The sequence below is a fragment of the Hoplias malabaricus genome, chromosome 5 (assembly GCF_029633855.1).
Source record: "Hoplias malabaricus isolate fHopMal1 chromosome 5, fHopMal1.hap1, whole genome shotgun sequence".
NCBI lineage: Eukaryota > Metazoa > Chordata > Actinopteri > Characiformes > Erythrinidae > Hoplias > Hoplias malabaricus.
Window position 1 is genome coordinate 55,196,979 of NC_089804.1, and position 22,470 is coordinate 55,219,448.

The 22,470-nt window shown below is 44.3% G+C and overlaps 1 protein-coding gene across 4 annotated transcripts in view; it reads right to left on the bottom strand.

Annotated features, from left to right (window-relative positions):
• iqsec1a (IQ motif and Sec7 domain ArfGEF 1a) overlaps window positions 1-22,470 on the bottom strand; it is a 107,421-nt gene that overhangs the window by 47,702 nt on the left and 37,249 nt on the right. Inside the window, exon 1 of one of the 4 annotated variants that reach the window (XM_066670237.1) lies at window positions 9,302-9,470. The exons of the other annotated variants lie outside the window; for them this stretch is intronic. The gene's annotated coding sequence lies outside the window, so the exon portion shown is untranslated. Of the gene's footprint in view, window positions 1-9,301; window positions 9,471-22,470 lie in introns of those variants that run through there. 4 annotated transcript variants of the gene reach the window in all.

Genomic DNA, 22,470 nt, shown 5'->3' on the forward strand with positions numbered 1-22,470 from the left:
GGAATATATCGAGTGTGTGAGTTCTCTCTGTGTCTGCGTGGATTTCCTCCGGGCGACTGTCTGTGAGGAGTGTGGTGTGTTCTCCCTGTGTCTGCGTGGGTTTCCTCCGGGTGACTGTTTGTGAGAAGTGTGGTGTGTTCTTTCTGTGTCTGTGTGGATTTCCTCCGGGCGACTGTCTGTGAGGAGTGTGGTGTGTTCTCCCTGTGTCTGCGTGGGTTTCCTCTGGGTGACTGTTTGTGAGAAGTGTGGTGTGTTCTCTTTGTGTCTGTGTGGGTTTCCTCTGGGTGACTGTTTGTGAGGAGTGTGGTGTGTTCTCCCTGTGTCTGCGTGGGTTTCCTCCGGGTGACTGTCTGTGAGGAGTGTGGTGTGTTCTCCCTGTGTCTGTGTGGGTATCCTCCGGGTGACTGTCTGTGAGGAGTGTGGTGTGTTCTCCCTGTGTCTGCGTGGGTTTCCTCCGGGTGACTGTCTGTGAGGAGTGTGGTGTGTTCTCCCTGTGTCTGCGTGGGTTTCCTCTGGGTGCTCCGGTTTCCAGGACCAAACGTTACACACTAACATTATGTCCACCAGCTGGTCTCCACAGTGTAAATCATTTGTCTTCCCATTTGTCAACATGCCCCTTTTTAAGGTGAAGACATGGTTTAAGGATTAGGGTTAAGGCTTTAATTAAAGTAAAACCATAGTACTTTTGGAAAAGCTAATAATAAGTCTCCACAAACTGAATGGAAGTCTATGTAAAGTCCCCACTATTCAAAGATACCAGATTGTGTGTGAGTGTGTGTGTGTGTACAAGGACTATATTACGTTGTGGGGACCAAAACCTGTTTACACACTCACATCATGACCACCAGCAGGTCTCCACAGTGTAAAACATGACTTTTTAAAGTGAAGACATGGTTAAACGTTTGAGTTAATGTTAGGAATAAGGTTAAGGTTAGGATTAGGGTCAAGTTTAGGGTTAAAGAAGTAGTATTTTTGGAAAAGCTAATAGTAAGTCTCCACAAAATGAATGGAAAGCTATGTAAAGTCCCCACAATTCAAAGACACCAGATTGTGTGTGTGTGGGTATGTGTTTGTGTATACAGGGAATATATATCACATATATCACATATCTGGTCCCCGCTATGTAAAAGTGACCTTTAAGGTGGACATGGTTAAAGTTAGGGTTAAGGTTAGGATTAGGGTTCTGCTAGTGGTACCTTAAGAAAGTTAATGAATGGAAGCCTATGCAATGTCCCCACAATTCCCAGATACAAGATTTTGTGTGTGTATGTGTGTGTGTGTGTGTGTGTGTGTGAACATCTGCCAGGTCTAGCTGTTTGGGATGAGGCTGATGATAACGGTGCAGATGTCCATGAGCTGGTGAATGGACGATGGTTATTTTAGCTCCGAGCTTGTTGCTATAGTGGGAACTTCCAGCTGTCCACTGTCACGTTAAAACAGAAGGCACTAAATTGTGTCCACTCCCTGTCCACTTCATTAGAACCCCCCCCCCTCACACACACACACACACACATTATACATCACATACATCAGCCATAACCTTAAAAACACCTTGTTTCTACACTCACTGTCCACTTTATCAACTCCACTGACCTTATACACGCACTTAGGAGTTCTACAGTTACACACTACGGTCCATCTGTTGCGCTGCATACATTGTGTGCCCCACGCTATTTTCCAATGGCCAGGACCCCCCCTAGGACCCCCACAGAGGCTAAAGGGCTGAAGTGAAAGTGACATGGCGGTAGAGTGTTTTGAAGTGGATCAGACACAGCAGTTGCTGCTAAAGTTTTAAAACACTGTGTCCACCTATTGTCCACTCTGTTACTCACACCCACCTCACAGGTCCCCCTTGTAGCTGTAAAGTCAGACACAGTAGCTCAGGGTGAATAGGGAACGATGGTCAGTGGTGAGTTCTGTTGGTCATGAGATCTTTCTGTAGCATAAACAGAAGGTTATAGTCTCAAACTGCATCAGAAAATGGAGATACACATTATTTATTTTGTGTTGCTATGTATAAATGTCCTGCTGGGGGTCTTACAAACGTCGGATCCACTGCTGGGCTGACTGAAGTGTTGATGAGATTGTTGACAAGGACAGCAGATGTCTGTGAACGGACCCTGGCGAATGGACAGTGGCTATTTTAACACATCCACACTTGTGTCATAGTGAGAGAGCACAGCTGTCAAAGGTATTAGGCAGAGCTCCATCACGTCACAGAACACCGTTCCACTGTCCCACTCACCAGCAAGGGTCTGAGCCCCTCTGGCCGACATTTGGCATTGAGCACGGTGACCTCAGGCTCATGACACTCAGACTCCTCCTCCCAAAGTGTTGTGGTTTAGGTTACTGTACGTGGAGCTACAGACCCTTAAATCACACCAGTAGTCTCGCTGTTAATCCGTATCTTCCAAATCTCAACATGCAACGGGGCTGATGGGGTTTCCATTCACTGCCCCCGCCACACACACACACACAAAGACAAGTGACACAGCTCTGAGTAATCTTCGCTCAGATTTACAGCCTTCATCCAGAGCCAACCCTCCTCTTCTTCCCAGAAAAGCGACTATTCACCGTCTGCGTATGATTACCCCAGTACCCCCTTCACTTTCACTACAGAGCTGCGCAGTTCTCCTCGTGTTTGTCCAAGGTCCTATTCATCTCAGAAGCATACATTTTTCATTTAACGGCAGTAATGAAAGCGCGAGAGGCAAAGTAATGACAGAGTCACATTAGTAACAGGTGTCAGAATGAGCCATTGGCTTCGTAAGCCGTCTGACATGTTTTAATAGCTTTCTGTGATCCCGTCATAATCATTGTAACAAGCCAGAGTTACGAGGGCCGGCCAAGAGCATCAGAGCGAGGCGTGACTGAACGAACAACAGTCCCGTAGTGATATTTAGTGTGAGAACCAGCTAATACAAAGAAAGGTTGCATATAAGGTAGAGGGGGACTTGCACAGTGAGGATAATCACAGGTCATTTGGAGATCTGGAGAAGCATCTTTGAATAATTAAAGGGGATTACAAAATAAAAATCACTTGTTCAGTACATGTGCAGGTTAATCTGGCCATATGGAGCCTATCAACACACACTGAATTAAAACAACACTGTGTTTTGTGATGTGCCTTCAGAAAACAGGATAAAATGAGTGGTTCAGATTTTTGTGCTGCTTCTTATGTAGAGTGTAGAGTTTTTATTTTTCTATTCCACTTCCAGCGCAGGGACTGGGATTAGATTATTTACCCTGTGCGGGGGCAAAGAAACAATAACTGAAGCTTGTACATGATGTGTGTATGAATAACTCACTCAGATTCAGTCAGAAAAGCAGAGAAACGTACTGAAGTGCTATGACGAAAATGCTAATATGGCTAACAGAGTATAACAGTGTTTCCCATCATTATGAATCACAGTGGGATCCTTTACTGACTCCAAACAGGGTTCTGTGCTTCTGAACGCCATGAGAGTCTCTACAGTGAATGGAGAGGAGCTGATTATGAGATATTATCTCACTGTTTATGAGACAATCAATCCCCAATATGGCACCCACTCCAAAGCAAAATCATGTTACTGCAACCCAAGGATGGCACAGGCTTCTATTCCTCCTAATGTTTGAATAATTTCCACACTCATGTGCTTAACATCTTGGAAACACCGGTTTTGACAAGCCGTAGCTCAATGGAACGAGTTGTGGCTCCAGCCAAACGATAATGTTACGGTCGAGGATTCCAACTGGACGGTCCCGGAGCCGCTGAACACTCATAAAAGTCTGCGCTCTGGTCCAACGCACGTGCCTGAGCTGGACATAAACCCCAAAGCAGTCACATATTAAGCCCTCCATTACTAGCATTACTCCAGCTCCACTACTACAGCTCTTTTTGAACTTGAGCCACAGAAGGAGCCTTGAAAACTCTTTTTTTTTTCTTTTAAAGCAGGAATGCTAGCTGGGATTTTTCTACCAGGGCCTCTAGCCGCGTCTATGCCTTAGAAAAACAAAGGCGAAAGGCAGGGAAGAAAAATGAAATGAGAATGAGGGGGCCCTCGCCCACAAGGGAAGGCTGAACGTGTTAATGCAAACCAGCAGGCTGGAAAAGAGAATGAAAAATAACCCTCGCAGACCCTCTGAAGGCAGGACTTTGTGCTCGCTCTCGGGGCCTAAACGGCGGCCTGATGTCATGCATCATCACAGATCCTTCCCGCCCTTGTTGGAAGACAACCATTCTGGGATGGACCGAGCACAAAGAACGAAAGGGAAACGTGCCCCGGCTTGGACTGGAAGCCATTAGGAGCAGTGATGTCATGGTTAGATGCAACACGTTCTTCCGAAAGAAAGGAGGAGGACTCGGAATGTCTTGGATGAGAGGCGGTAAAAGGCTGGAGTGTAAGCAACTGGTTTTCGGGGAGTTCCAGGGAACCGAGGATTGTTTCTCTGGAGTAATCTGAACTCCACAGAGTTTGTAGGAACCGAAAGGAAGCGACAGTAATTAGAGGATGTGCCTCTGATGGTGAAGGGAAAGCTGGAACAGATGTGTTTGCCTGCAGGACTTTCAGGAGACAAACCCGAGATCAAAGATCACAAAAACACTGTCCTCAACTTCCCCTCGGGCCCTGCATCACATCCGCAGCACATCACTTTCTCTACTCTACAGTCTCAGCTCATACAGACGCTCACTAGGGCTGTGGAAAACTATCCTTTCATTCATTAGTTCATTCATTCATCTTCTGTATACCCTGAATCACTGGCTACAAGACAGGAATACACCCCGAATAGAGCATTAAACACTCACCCTGTCACACACACCTGTGTTAAATTACACACACACACACACACCTGTGGACAATTTCACACACTCACTCATTCACACACACACACACACTCACACACACACACACACACACACTCACACACACACACACACACACCTATGGACAATTTCACACACTCACCCTGTCACTCACACACTCACACATTTATGGACAATTTCACACACTCACCCAGTCACTCACACACTCACACCTGTGGACAGTTTTACACACTCACCCTGTCATTCACACACACACACTTGTGGACAGTTTTACACACTCACACAGTCACTCACACTTACACACCTATGGACAATTTCACACACTCACCCAGTCACTCACACACTCACACCTATGAATAGTTTTACACACTCACCCTGTCATTCACACACTCACCCAGTCACTCACACACTCACACCTGTGGATAGTTTTACACACTCACCCTGTCATTCACACACTCACCCAGTCACTCACACACTCACACCTGTGGATAGTTTTACACACTCACCCTGTCATTCACTCACACACTCACACCTGTGGACAGTTTTACACACTCACCCAGTCACTCACACACTCACACCTGTGGACAGTTTTACACACTCACCCAGTCACTCACACACTCACACCTGTGGACAATTTCACACACTCACCCAGTCACTCACACACTCACACACCTGTGGACAGTTTCACACACTCACCCAGTCACTCAGACACTCACACCTGTGGACAGTTTTACACACTCACCCTGTCATTCACACACTCACCCAGTCACTCACACACTCACACCTGTGGACAGTTTCACACACTCACCCAGTCACTCACTCACTCACACCTGTGGACAGTTTCACACACTCACCCAGTCACTCACACACTCACACCTGTGGACAGTTTCACACACTCACCCAGTCACTCACTCACTCACACCTGTGGACAGTTTCACACACTCACCCAGTCACTCACTCACTCACACCTGTGGACAGTTTCACACACTCACCCAGTCACTCACACACTCACACCTGTGGACAGTTTCACACACTCACCCAGTCACTCACTCACTCACACCTGTGGACAGTTTCACACACTCACTCAGACGTACTGGTCAATTTGTGTCTTCCCCATAACAGCACTTTGGTCAGAAACTGGCCACAGATGAAGGGCCCTGTCTCAAAGAGAAGGGTCTGATACAGTCTTTATGGTGTCTTTAAAGTGAAATTTACATTTAAACCAACCCTGATTCTCTGCCGAAAATCACAAACCCAAAATACACACACGGTTGATCCAGGCAGGGTTTACACAGAGTCGGACCCACCCACGCGGCTGTGACAGTCATTAAACTGTTCCTGTGGTACATCCTCCTTTCTGATAAGAGCGAAGGACAGGCGGTTCTTCTGGACTGGAGCTTCTACCTCATCCTTATCCACATCAGCAGAGCAGCGTTGTAAAGAGTGCGAGTGGAACACAATGAAAGGAATGTGCTGTCAGAAGAAAACGGGCCTAACTAAATTTGATTGATATCAACTGAACATAATCTCGACGACAGCACAAAAGACAGCTCACACAGAACCGCTCTAACACTGCTCCAGGAACAAACGTCCACTCTGTTTATTCATAAACGTTTACTCCACACCGCTGCCATTGATCACATATCAGTGTCCAGTTCAGGGTCAAAGCAGAGGTCACCGAATCACCGAGGGCCAGCAGCACCATTTGTGCTGCATCTTACATTGAGTGTAGACACTTCAGGATTGTCGGCCTCCTTGTCTGAGTATGTCCAATCACAAGGCTGGACCCACTTTTATGTGAGAGCGCAAGGAAGAGGTTAAACGCAACAAAACCGACGCAATGGGCGCAGATAAATAAGAGCACTGAGTAAAAACGGCTAAAAACCAGAGCTTCTGCTCCTCACTCCTCACTGCTTGTGCGCTGAGGTCGGGGTGAACAGCACGCGGCTCATTATCGTCTGAACAGGGCTGCCTAGACGGGGGAGAACGCTGCTGTGGGGATTGATCCTTGTGGTGTTTTGGCAGAAGCAGGTCATAGGGAAAAGGGAGAATTTATTCCCTTTAATGTTAAATTTGGGAGATACAAGGTTTTCCTGTAACGGTGACAGATAAACACTAGCTGTGTGAGTTATGGAGTTACAATGGAGCCATAAAATGATCTGTCCTTCATCTCAGGAGCACGCTGTGTTTATGTCCAAAGGCAAATAGAACATGAGTCACGAGTCAGTTACTCAGCTGCAGGCTAGGAATACCCAGTGGCCTCCCTGTGGCCATGGAGAGGAAAATAAACACCACCCAGCACGAGCACATGACGCAGCATTCCTCACACACACACACACACACACACACACACACACGCACTACAAAGTGTGTGCAACTCCATCTACTGACATACCACTAATATTGCAGTCACTATACTGAATACTACAGGGAAAGTCCACCCATTTTGCGAAATTCAGTGTAGACAGATTTATTCAATCCTTTTCAGCCATTGTGATGAAAATAAGAAAGGATCTACAACCCAATTATAGCCATTTTTGTAGTAAATGTGAGATTCAGTTCTCTTCAGATAAATAGAAAGATAAAGATAAATATAGAACTATATTACAGGCCAGAGCAGTACCCCAGGTATCAGACAGTACTTTCATTTCATTTCCTGTTTTGTATTAACTACTCTGAGGGAGATTTGGACGTCTGGTTCCTATCACAATAACTGTGAACATCACACAGGTGAGACTTTCTATCAGTCTGAGAGAAACACATGGAACATTGCCATTGGATATGAGATGGTGAGCAGTTCTGAGTGTGTGTGTGTGACAGAGAGAGAGAGAGAGAGAGAGAGAGAGAGAGAGAGAGAGAGAGAGAAAGAGAGGCAAAACCCACCCCTATTCCTCTGGCACTATGCCTGGTTTTATAATTTCTCATTACTGTGTAATTTGCAGTTTTAAGGGCATTTTGCATCTGTTAATCAGTGCTCTGGAGATTACAGAGGGGCCTGTAATTGACGCAGCATTAGACTAACACTAGGGGGCAGTGTCTCCCAATGTTGGGCTTCTATATTCCTGTCACATGCTGTATATTTTTACATTTGAAATATATCTATATACATACGAATTCTAATACATATAATAATCTCTCTCTCTCTCTCTCTCTCACACACACACACACACACACACACATACTTGGACATATAAAGCTACAGCTGGGTCTGAGTGACATGCTGCTGAAACCCAGGCTAAATTCATCCTGAACAGCTGTTACACCAAAGTTTCTGTCTGAGGAGTTACAGAAAACTTCAAATCAAGTAACAGAAAAGTGAAAGAAGCTCATTCTTATTCCAAGTCCCTGTTTTATGATCACTAGACTACTGTGAGGAAACGTGCTAGCATACAACCCTGCATACTGCGCTGCTAACCAGCTAGCAAGCTAACAAGCCCAGCACCAAGCCAATAAACAAGTCAAAGCTGTTCATAAACGTCCAGGAATTCAATTTAAAGCCTTCTTTAGGGTCCATACTGTCAACCAAGGACGTGAAAGCACTGAAGTGGATTAAAAGAAAAGGTCTGAGGCATTGCAGCAGGCTCCAGATTGATGAGTTCTGGGAGCTAGCAGCAGAGCTAGCTTTCTGTTCAGTTGGAAAGCAGCTAAATGAAATGGAAACATTGACAGATGGTTTAAAAAAAAGTTTCCAAGAAACATTTTAAGAAAGATTTAATGACAAAGATATAACGACTGAAGCCAAATGCTGAATCAATTTTCACATAACACTTGCTCTAAGTTAATTTCCTGTTTGTCTGTAGCAGTTTGTATCCTGTTTTCTAGTTGTTGTTTGTTTCAACCATTTGTTTAAACACTATTAAAGAATGTAACAAAAATAAGGCATTATATATGGGTTAATTTAGGCTCCTGTTCAAAACGCTGTAAATGTATAATATATTTTGATGAGAATATGACGACATTAGTGTTAATCTACAGTAATGTTAGCTGCATTTACACTCTGCTTGAGGAACATTTACCATGACTTAATATAAGACATTGAAGCCACTACATAAACAAAAACACAGAATTTCTGGGTGTAAACTGTTCCCTCTACATTAATATAACTCAATTTGTCAAACACTATTAGTCAATAACCCAGCTGATCAGAGTCACTGATGTGGAAGTGGTATGAATCAAGTTAATTCAATGAATACGTTTTCTTTCAATCTTCTAATACTTCGCAGCAGTCTTCAACACAATAAACAAACTACATCTGGGACATATATTACACATTGATTTATGAGCCAGCTAACAATGCTTTAATATTTCAGCAAGTTAAGCCTCTTCAAACTCAAGAAAACCATTACATGCAGCAAATTAATAAGTCAATAAAACAACAGCATTATTCACTGAAACAATGTTTTTCCACATAGAACCTAAAGTACTTTCTTGTAGGTAATGCACTCATGCTCTAGCCTCTTTCAGAGTGTAATAGGTGTCTTGTATCCTCTCACTCACCAAGACGAAACGCAGCTGATCACATCCACAGCTTTTCCTTCCCATTCCTCAGCTGTTAGGACTGAAGTGAACTGAACTGAACTGAACTGAACTGAACTGGTTAGGGCAGTGAACGAAAAGAGCCTCCTCCCTCTGCTCTGCCTACTGCAGGCCAGAGGAATCCTCACCTCAACACACTGACCACACTGAGGCTACTGATCCTCATAAAGAGGACTCTGTACGGCAGCAAAATGAGGCCAAATGTTCTGAGAACCAAAAGATGCAATGTTAAGATTTTTAAACATTCATTCATTCATTCATTCATTCATTCATTCATGGTAGACAGAGTAGTCCTATATGCACCCATTCAATCACAGGGCATCACACACTCACCCAGTCACTCACCTGTGGACAACCATCCATCCATCCATCCATTATCTGTAACCCTTATCAAGTTCAGGGTCGCGGTGGGTCCAGAGCCTACCTGGAATCATTGGGCGCAAGGCGGGAATACACCCTGGAGGGGGCGCCAGTCCTTCACAGGGCAACACACACACACACTCACACACTCACACCTACGGACACTTTTGAGTCGCCAATCCACCTACCAACGTGTGTTTCTGGATTGTTGGAGGAAACCTATGCAGACACAGGGAGAACACATCAAACTCACTGATAGTGACCTGTGTGAAGATGGAACCCAGGACCAGAGAGCCATGCCACTCCATACATGAACCTCCATTTTGTATTTTGCATTCATAAATAATAGGTTTTATCTTTCCCTGTGTGTCTCTCTCATGCAAAATCTTCTCAGTTCGGTGTGATTAGACGTGAGGGCGGGATCTAGTCACTCATCAAGTGCCTGACACATAGAAGTAAGCCTCAGACTCAGAATAAAGTGATATTAATGTAAAGTGGTGGACTACACCCAGCTCTGATGTAAAACAAGGGCCAAACCTCAAATGAGAAACTTTGTGGCCTGAAAGCACCGTGTTCCCAGCACTGCCCTGAAACAATGCAAAACTCTGACCTCTGTGTCACTTCTACTGTAACCACAGGCACTTCTGAGAACTTCCCCCAACGGATCCAGACTCTTACATCTTCACCGGCCATAGCTCACCTCAGTCATTTTTACAGACAACAGGAACCACCCCTCGCCTTCCCAAACCTCCCACGGCTTCTCAAGGGCAGCGACGGAGAGTCAACGGCACTGAATTCTGCTGAAATGGTTCCGTTTTTCACAGTCGCCACACTTTTCTCCTTTCCTATCATTTCAGTGCAAGTGGTTTAGCCTCAAAAACAAAAACCACACAGTAATGTGTTTTGGAGAAAGTGCGGCGTCAGCCCTGCAAACGTTTGTTGAAGGAAATCCTGCCCTGATGGTGCTCGGCTTCTCTCTTCCTCCAAAACAGCAGAATCAGATGAACAACAACAGCAGCATGTCACAGAGATGAAACAGAGGCAGGTCCCTGTTATGACAACTAAGAAAATTTGCTAACATTTTGCTGTAGGACACTGTTTTGAAGGATACACGAAACGCACATTAACCCTTTATTACAACTGACACAAACATAACAAACATTTGTAAATGCTTATTTGTCAAGTGACAGATTTTTTCGGGGTGAAATGACAGAATGCTATTACATCTAACAGAAAGATGACAGGTTTTCACTGGCCCCTAAAGGAACGTTATTCAAAGACAACGTGATGCTCCACTGAGCTCTAACAGGGAGAATAGAGCCTCTGCGTTTGCTCCTCTGGGCTCAGCACTGCAGAAACCCACGCGGACACAGGGGGAACACACCACATTCCTCACAGACAGTCACCCAGAGGAAACCCACGCAGACACAGGGAGAACACACCACACTGCTCACAGACAGTCACCCGGAGGAAACCCACACAGACACAGGGAGAACACACCACACTCCTCACAGACAGTCACCCGGAGGAAACCCACGCAGACACAGGGAGAACACACCACACTCCTCACAGACAGTCACCCGGAGGAAACCCACGCAGACACAGGGAGAACACACCACACTCCTCACAGACAGTCACCCGGAGGAAACCCACGCAGACACAGGGAGAACACACCACACTCCTCACAGACAGTCACCCGGAGGAAACCCACACAGACACAGGGAGAACACACCACACTCCTCACAGACAGTCACCTGGAGGAAACCCACGCAGACACAGGGAGAACACACCACACTCCTCACAGACAGTCACCCGGAGGAACCCCACGCAGACACAGGGAGAACACACCACACTCCTCACAGACAGTCACCCGGAGGAAACCCACGCAGACACAGGGAGAACACACCACACTATTCACAGACAGTCACCCAGAGGAAACCCACGCAGACACAGGGAGACACAGGGAGGGAATTCCACCTTAAAAGGATCACAGTGTACCTCCCCTTCATCTGCCCTTTACTGATCCTCTGGCAAAGACGCCTCCATTAATCATCATAGAAGGAGCTGGAAATGTGATCTCTTCCATTCAGGTCAGTGCCAAAAGACATAAGTGCCATCATTTCAGCTGAGAATCGCTTCTCCCTGTCAGCCCCCCGCACACTGGGCCCTCTCCGTGATCTAGAGCAGGGTCAGTGGAGTTAATGATCCTGGAGGGAACTTGTGTTCTTGGGCTAGAGCCAGGCGTTTGACAGGAATGAGTCACGTTTGTGCTGAGAAATGGGCTCATGACTGCAGGACTGAGAAAGGCTGAGTCGGCGAATTCCATTCATGCTTCAGCTGGAGCCGGAGAAGACCCCCCGTCCTACACCGCCACCCCACCCCTCAACTTTCAGCTTTGAGGGAAAGGTTATCAGACCAATAGACAGTTTCAGTTGAGACTTCACCAGGTTAGAAAAACAGGGTCCTCACACTGACCAAGACAATGCTCCAGGAGCTCAACACGCTTGGAGGAGAATGCTAATGTCCTAGTAGTGATAGAACACATGCAGTGGTCAGAACCAGCACAGAAGAGCAGCAGTGACACAGAGGTAGTGTTGGTGTGTATGCGTGTGCAGTGCTGGTGCAAGTGGATCAGACACAGCATGTGTTGCTTGAATTTAAAACCTCTGTGTCACTACTGGACTGAGAACAGTCCACCAACCGAAAAACACCCAGCCGACAGCGTCCTGTGTCACTGATGAAGGACTAGAGGACGGCCGACACACACTGTGCAGCGACAGATGAGCTACTGTCTCTGACTTCACATCTACAAGGTGGACCACCGAGGGAGGAGTGTCTCACAGAGTGGACAGAGAGTGGACACAGGGTTTAAAAACTCCAGCAGCACTGCTGTGTCTGATCCACTCTACACCAGCACAACACACACTAGGGTGGTGGGTGACCCTCTAAATTACCGCTGCTCCTCACACCTAGATGTTTAGAACTGAAGGACCATTCATCTCTCCACATAGAGAGAGTGTATTGTGCTGGACACTCCACTAGTCATATACACAGCCTGTGTCCAGTCATACTGGCTACAGGATACATTTTTCTGACCTCTGGTTACTCAGATTACTGTAGTAAACTGGACTGGCCATCACTAGAACACAGGAAGAACCTTATGGACTGTGAAAAGCTGCTGAGCAACGCTGGTTTCAAATCTCCACTGAAGGAAGGAGGACAGATCAGTTTAAATCCAGACAAAGCTACACATGCATCAGCTCTGTAACTACTTCAGTATTCAGTACCTTTCAGAAGCACAGTGGAACCAACAGAACCGGGTTACTTTTCTAAGTTCCAAAATAAGGCTAATTCTATTTTGGAAAAACTGTACACGACATCTGTTAGAAATCTCATAGAAAAGAAACACAGTCTATGTGCTCTACCTCTATTTTTGGATTCATTCATTCATTCTCCATCACCACTTCATCTTGGTCAGGGTCATGTCAGGTCAGAAAAAACACACTCCTGACAGGGTGGAAGCTCATCTCAGGGCATCACACACTCCCCCAGTCACTCACACACTCACCCCTGCGGACAATTACACACACTCACACAGTCACTCACACACTCACCCCTGCGGACAATTAAACACATTCACCCAGTCACTCACACACTCACCCCTGCGGACAATTACACACACTCACACAGTCACTCACACACTCACCCCTGCGGACAATTAAACACATTCACCCAGTCACTCACACACTCACACCTGCGGACAATTACATACACTCACACAGTCACTCACACACTCACCCCTGCGGACAATTAAACACATTCACCCAGTCACTCACACACTCACACCTGCGGACAATTACACACACTCACCCAGTCACTCACACACTCACCCCTGCGGACAATTACACACACTCACACAGTCACTCACACACTCACCCCTGCGGACAATTACACACACTCACCCAGTCACTCACACACTCACCCCTGCGGACAATTACACACACTCACCCAGTCACTCACACACTCACCCCTGCGGACAATTACACATATTCACCCAGTCACTCACACACTCACCCCTGCTGACAATTACACATACTCACCCAGTCACTCACACACTCACCCCTGCGGACAATTACACATATTCACCCAGTCACTCACACACTCACACCCACGGACAATTACACACACTCGCCTAGTCACTCACACACTCACCCCTGCTGACAATTACACACACTCACCCAGTCACTCACACACTTATCCCTGCGGACAATTACACACACTCGCCTAGTCACTCACACACTCACCCCTGCGGACAATTATACACACTCACCCAGTCACTCACACACTCACCCCTGCGGACAATTACACATATTCACCCAGTCACTCACACACTCATCCCTGCAGACAATTACACATATTCACCCAGTCACTCACACACTCACCCCTGCAGACAATTACACATATTCACCCAGTCACTCACACACTCACCCCTGCGGACAATTACACATATTCACCCAGTCACTCACACACTCACCCCTGCGGACAATTACACATATTCACTCAGTCACTCACACACTCATCCCTGCAGACAATTACACATATTCACCCAGTCACTCACACACTCACACCCACGGATAATTACACACACTCACCCAGTCACTCACACACTCACCCCTGCGGACAATTACACACACTCACCCAGTCACTCACACACTCACCCCTGCGGACAATTACACATATTCACCCAGTCACTCACACACTCACCCCTGCGGACAATTACACATATTCACCCAGTCACTCACACACTCATCCCTGCAGACAATTACACATATTCACCCAGTCACTCACACACTCACACCCACGGATAATTACACACACTCACCCAGTCACTCACACACTCACCCCTGCGGACAATTACACACACTCACCCAGTCACTCACACACTCACCCCTGCGGACAATTACACACACTCACCCCTGCGGACAATTACACACACTCACCCAGTCACTCACACACTCACCCCTGTTCAGTTTCACACCACGATATCAGTGTCACTGCAGCACTGAGAATGATCCAAATCTTAATCAGACCTGCTCTGTGAAGGTCCTGTGAAGGTCCTGTGGGGATCCTGATGTGATGTGTGTAATGAAATATCACCAAGTCGTGAGAGAAGAATATTCAGTATTTTCAGCATCACAAACTTCCCCAAAGATCTGCAGAACAAAGCCCCCTCAAAGAGGCATCAGTGACATGAAATAACCCCTTTCCCTTTGTGCTCTGGAGCCAAAGCAGAAGTTCCAGTGTTCCTCACTGTCCAAGCTGTTTCCTCAAAGCAGTGATGAATGACGAGGCACAGAGTGCATTACACTGTAAACACCTCCAGAGCTGCTGTACTGTCCTACACTGCTTTAAAGAAGCACTGCGTGAGAGGAACCACACACCCTTTCATACAATGCTTTTAGAGGAAAACCTTTTCTATTGGTCTGAAAATAAATAAATAAAAAAAAAATGACAAAACCTGGTCGTCGTCAAAGAATGATTATTGAAACGATTTTAAAACATGGCCCAATGTTGTAGTTTTTAAGCACTCTGTCTTTTCTCTGACTCAGGGCAAGGTGGATCCAAAGACTGTTCTCAAGAGCAGCTGCCATTGAATTGACTCCCAGTGCATCCCAGTGCCAGTTTTGACTCGGACCTGAAGTGTCCTAATCCCAGTTTTAACTCGGATTCATTGAGTCCTGGTCTCAGTCGGACCTCTGACGTGACGTCTCCTGGTCTCGGGCCTGACTTTGGACCGGCTCTGATGGTCCTGAATAGAAACCTAGTGAGATGTGGGGTTATACAGATCAAAATGTTCCACCTGAATTGTGACCAAGCCAAGAATCACTTAGGAACCTTTACTGATAGAAGGGTTAGCTCCTATCTTCTCTAAACGTGGTTCCCTCTTATCAGGAGTGAATTACATCTCTGATCATGTGATCATGTAACAAAGCTGGACGTAGCTTTAGGAGTCTTGCCTAAGGACTTTTAATGATGTCCCCTAATGTGGTTACCAAGCAGGGAGTCAAACTCTAGTCTTGTGTGTGGAAGTCAATGGATACTCACTGAGCTACACCATATAAAATGGGGCATGTTAAAAAAATGTGTGTGTGTGTGTTTTGTATTGACTCCTCCCAGTGTGTATGTTCTCTGGCTCAGCTGACTCTCCCCATGCTCTCGTGAATAACACACAGAACAGGGACAAGTGCCCAGGAGAAAAACAGACACACACACACCATAAACATCAGCAGTGGCCGGGTGGGACGGGGGGCAGGAAGTGTGTTTTTCCACTAAAGGACACACGCTGAGCTACACACACATACACCACACACATGAAGAACAGCTCTTAACAACTGCACCGATTAACACTGCACTTTAAATTTACACAATGACTGAAAAACAAAAAACAGCCCGGCATTTACACTCATCCTAATCTTATCCAGAGTCACACACACACACACACACACACACACACACACAATCACACACACACACACACACACACACACACACACACACACACACACAATCACACACACACACACACACACACACACACACAATCACACACACACACACACACACACACACACACACACACACACACACACAAACACACACACACACACACACACATACACACAATCACACCCACACACACACACACACACATACACACACACACACACACAATCACACATACACACAATCACACACACACACACACACACACACACACAATCACACACACACACACACACACACACACACACATACACACAATCACACACACACACACACACACACACACACACACACATACACACAATCACACACACACACACACACACACACACAATCACACACACACATACACAAACTCTAGAGCACTAGGAACAGCTGAGATGCTGGGGTTCAGGGTTCTTGCTGAAGGCACCTTGTTGAGGGAGGGGACAGCACTGTTTCTTCACTCCCTGCCCCAACTTCTCCTGCCAGTCCAGGGGATGATACCAGAGACCCTTTGGTCTCAGGCCCCCTCCTCTAACCTTTAGGCAGTGTGTGTGTGTGTGTGTGTGTGTGTGCAAAACCGAACATCGTCTGTGGTTAAATGCACTACTCACTCTAAGGGCTTTCTGCTTTAGCGCATGTTGTGTATTTTGAAAATGATATGATTATAGATTTTAGCATAGCCACAGATCCCTGGAGCTTATTCAAATCTACAGTAGCTCTTCTCTGAATTCACTAAAACGGCCACAGGAGGAACATTCAGTTAAAACAAGTGTGCAATAATTCACTGATGCAGCAGCCCTCTTCCTCTGATGGAAGCAAGGGAGGAACTAACTTGCTCCATTACACAGAAGTGAAAAGAGAATGACTCCGTGCCGTCCAAGAACTACACAAGATCATCTCTGGGTTACAACAAAAAAAAAAAAAAAACAAGAATGATTAAAACCAATAAAACATGCTGGTCTCAAGGTGAACTTGAATGTATTTTATGAAAAGACTGCTCCCAGGATTCATACAATGTGTATGAAATATAATTAACGCTCATAAAATGTGTACTAATGATATTCCAGGATTTTGATGTGAAGTTATGGCGACGCAGCTTGGAAAACTGTCCTTAAAACTTTGTCTAATCCCAACCCTAACCCTAAATTTAACCATAAACATAAGTCTAACTCTAAACCTAAAACTGCAAAAGAGCAGAAATGGCAAAGGTCAATGCTTGTTTAATGCTATGGCTAACAGCTAACAACTAACACCCAAAACTATCTGTAAATCTAACACTAAGCTTCAAAATATTGTTTGTTTTCTTAGCTTGTTTAAAATGATCTAAACATGATTGTGAACCTAATTGTTAGCTCCAAAAGATAAGACATAGCAGTGTTTTGTGTTTGTGTAGCACTCTCACAAACTGATTACAGCACTGTTTCTGCAGCTCTGAACAGAGAGTATGAGGTTATGGAGTGTAACAGCACCTCCAGTGGAAAGGAGCTCAGTGATCATTAACTAATGTCAAATTATAATGATTCCTAACATACAAATGTTACCAGTATCAAGCAGGGATCTTAGTAATGTATGCACTGGTTTTTAGAAACTCCTGCATACAATTTGCAAAGAGAGGCAATGATGTAAAGCTCTTGATTGGCCGAAAGAAAGAAAAAAACCAAAACGAAACAGTGGGAGAACTGTAGTAATACACTCATTGGACTTCTTTGGTGTAGAGCAGTAATTAGTGAATAAAACATATCCTTGTTTTTATGAGGATGATGAAATACAGAGAGCTCAGAGTGCAATACCATTTTAAACTTTTAAAAATTGCAGTCTCATGTTTTATGTACAGTGCATTTACGCTTCATAAAGTACAAAAGGAGACAGACATCCTGCTGAAAAAAAAAAAGAAAGCTTGATCAAACACTAATCCCCTGTTAGCTGAGAAATCTTAAACACCTACTAAATATGGGTGCTCCCTTTCAGACAGCAGTTTCAAAAATAGGAATGTAACAACTTTTAATACAATATTCTATTTAAAAACTTTTTGTTTATACAATACTTTGTTCAAACACTGCTCTTTGTTTATACAATACTCTGTTTAAACACTCCTATTTGTTTATACACTACTTTGTTCAAACACTGCTCCTTGTTTATACAATACTCTGTTTAAACAATGTTCTGTTTAAAAATTACTCTTTGTTTATACAATACTGTTTAAACACTGCTCTTTTTTTATACAATACTATGTTTATACAATACTCTGTTTAAACGCTGCTCTTTGTTTATACACTACTCTTTGTTCAAACACTGCTCTTTGTTTATACAATACTCTGTTTAAACATTGCTCTGTTTAAAATGTACTCTTTGTTTTTACAATATTCTGTTTAAACACTGCTCTTTTTTATAAAATTCTCTTTGTTCAAACACTGCTCTTTGTTTATACAATACTCTGTTTAAACACTGCTCTATTTCTATAAAATTATCTTTGTTCAAACACTGCTCTTTGTTTATACAATACTATGTTTAAACACTGCTCTATTTCTATAAAATTATCTTTGTTCAAACACTGCTCTTTGTTTATACAATACTATGTTTATACAATACTCTGTTTAAACACGGCTCTTGGTTTATACACTACCCTTTGTTCAAACGCTGCTTTTGTTTATACAATACTCTGTTTAAAAATTGCTCTTCGTTTATACAATTCTCTGTTTAAACACTGCTCTTTGTTTATAAAATACTCTTTGTTCAAACACTGCTCTTTGTTTATATAATACTATGTTTATACAATACTCTGTTTAAACACTGCTCTTTGTTTATACACTACCCTTTGTTATACAATACTCTGTTTATACAATACTCAGTTTAAACACGGCTCTTTGTTTATACAATACTATGTTTATACAATACTCTGTTTAAACACGGCTCTTTGTTTATACACTACCTTTTGTTCAAACGCTGCTTTAGTTTATACAATACTTTGTTTAAAAATTGCTCTTCGTTTATACAATTCTCTGTTTAAACACTGCTCTTTGTTTATAAAATACTCTTTGTTCAAACACTGCTCTTTGTTATACAATACTCTGTTAAACACTGCTATATTTCTATAAAATTATCTTTGTTCAAACACTGCTCTTTGTTTATATAATACTATGTTTATACAATACTCTGTTTAAACACTGCTCTTTGTTTATAAAATACTCTTTGTTCAAACACTGCTCTTTGTTATACAATACTCTGTTTATACAATACTCAGTTTAAACACGGCTCTTTGTTTATAAAATACTCTGTTTAAACACTGCTTTTGGATTATACACTACTCTTTGTTTAAACAATGCTCATTGTTTATACACTGCTCTTTGTTTAAACACCTCTCTTTGTTTATAATATACTCAGTTTTAACACTCCTATTTGTTTTTACACTGCTCTGTGTTTATACACTAGTCTTTGTTCAAACACTTCTTTTTGTTTAAGTCTTGGTTTTACTCAAGGTATCTTCTTCTTGTTCAGATGGAGTTCTTCCTCCCACTGTTACTTGATGCAAGCACCCTGAACTCTGCCAAGCTGCTTCGTGAAACACCAGTTGCAAAAGCTCTCTAATAATAGCATAGCAATAATAGCATAGCAATAACATAGAATTGTGTCTGAAAAAGAATTACAGAAAGAGCACTTTAAACTTTTAGAGCTTACACTTAGGATTAGGTTTAGGGTTAACTGCTCCACGCGGTGACATGATGAACTCATTATCCTGGCTGATGGGTACTCTATGGATGTGATAATATCATATGGTAAGTTCATATATCTCATTCTTTATTCTGAAATCACTCTTTAAAATACCTCCCTGCGTTTATTGCCTGTTACCTAGCAACAATGACCAGCTGTTGAGAAAATCATTTCCAAACAGCACTGAACAGGCACTGACAAAGTCAAAACACTCAACAATGCAATCAGCAAAGCTGTTTACAGCAGTCGTGAGGGACCAATGCCACATTCCACATTAAATACCTGGTGAAATCCCTTGTGTATTACTGCATATTTATACAAGTCTACACTAGTCATGATGATATTGTATTATATACTAACTGTATAACGCATGATGACCATAACCCAACAGAGCGAGGGCTTTCAGAAGCAGAGCAGATCCACAAGAACCAGGCAGAGCTCCAGCCGCAGCGAGAGGCCCCCCATTACTCTCTGTGCTTTTCATTTGTGTTAATGACCAAGGCCGAGGAGGCCGTCCACTCTGTAAACAGAGCTCATTAGACGAGGTCAGCACTTCCACCAGCAGAACAGAGCAGGAAAACATACAGCAGCGCACAGGATCAATGCGTGTTCATTAGGCCAGTGCTGAATGGACTGTCCACTGATGGATTAGATGCAAGTGAAGGAAGCTTCTAATGAAAAAAAAAAAACAAATTTACACAACGGCTGTGTGTGGAGCACACTGCACACACTCTCCCACACAACACAGCAGTGTGGTTCACTGATACACACATCCTTTATTTACTGCAGCTGGGCTATTTACACTGGGTTTATATGATCCGTGAATGTGCTGAGTCTGCTCTACTTGGTTAAATGGAAATGTGTGTTATTTATTCATTCATTCATCTTTTGTAACAACTTCAGCTTGAGTTTTCTGTCTATCCGGAATCTACCCTGGACAAAGCATCACAAAATCACCCAGTCACTCTCACACGCATAACTACGGACAATTACACTCATTCACCCAGTCACTCACACACTCACATCTGTGGACATTTCACTCACTCACTCAGTCACTCACACCTTTACACCTGTGGACAGTTTCACTCACTCACCCAGTCACTCACACCTTTATATCTGTGGACAGTTTCACTCACTCACACCTTTACACCAGTGGACAGTTTCACTCAGTCACTCAGTCACCCACACCTTTACACCTGTGGACAATTTCACTTCCTCACCCAGTCACTCACACCTTTATATCTGTGGACAGTTTAACTCATTCACCCAGTCAATCACACACTCACACCTGTGGACAGTTTCACTCACTCACACCTTTACACCAGTGGACAGTTTCACTCACTCACCCAGTCACTCACACCTTTACACCTGTGGACAGTTTCACTCATTCACCCAGTCACTCACACACTCACACCTGTGGACAGTTTCACTCACTCACACCTTTACACCAGTGGACAGTTTCACTCATTCACCCAGTCACTCACACCTTTACACCTGTGGACAAATTCACTCACTCACACCTTTACACCAGTGGACAGTGTCACTCATTCACCCAGTCACTCACACCTTTACGCCTGTGGACAGTTTCACTCACTCACCCAGTCAATCACACACTCACACCCGTGGACAGTTTCACTCACTCACACCTTTACACTAGTGGACAGTTTCACTCATTCACCCAGTCACTCACACCTTTACACCTGTGGACAGTTTCACTCACTCACACCTTTACACCTGTGGACAGTTTCACTCACTCACACCTTTACACCTGTGGACAGTTTCACTCATTCACCCAGTCGCTCACACCTTTACACCTGTGAGCAGTTTCACTCATTCACCCAGTCACTCACACCTTTACACCTGTGGACAGTTTCACTCACTCACTCAGTCACTCACACATTTACACCTGTGGGCAGTTTCACTCATTCACCCAGTCACTCACACATTTACACCTGTGGATAGTTTCACTCACTCACCCAGTTTCTCACACCAACACACCTTTGGACATTTTCACTCACCCACTCAGTCACCCACACCTTTACACTGTTGGGCAGTTTCACTCAATCACCCAGTCACTCACACAATCACACCTGTGGGCAGTTTCACTTATTCACCCAGTCACTCACACATTTACACCTGTGGAGAGTTTCACTCACTCCCCCAGTCACTCACACCTTTACACCTGTGAGCAGTTTCACTTATTCACCCAGTTTCTCACACCATCACACCTTTGGACAGTTTCACTCACTCACCCAGTCACCCACACCTTTACACCCTTGGGCAGTTTCACTCATTCACCCAGTCACTCGCACCTTCACAGCTGTGGGCAGTTTCACTCATTTACCCAGTCGCTCACACCTTCACATCTGTGGAGAGTTTCACTCACTCACCCAGTCACTCACATCTTTACATCGGTGGGCAGTTTGACTCATTCACCCAGTCACTCACACCTTCACACCTTTGGAGAGTTTCACTCACTCATCCAGTCACTCACACCTGTAGATAGTTTCACT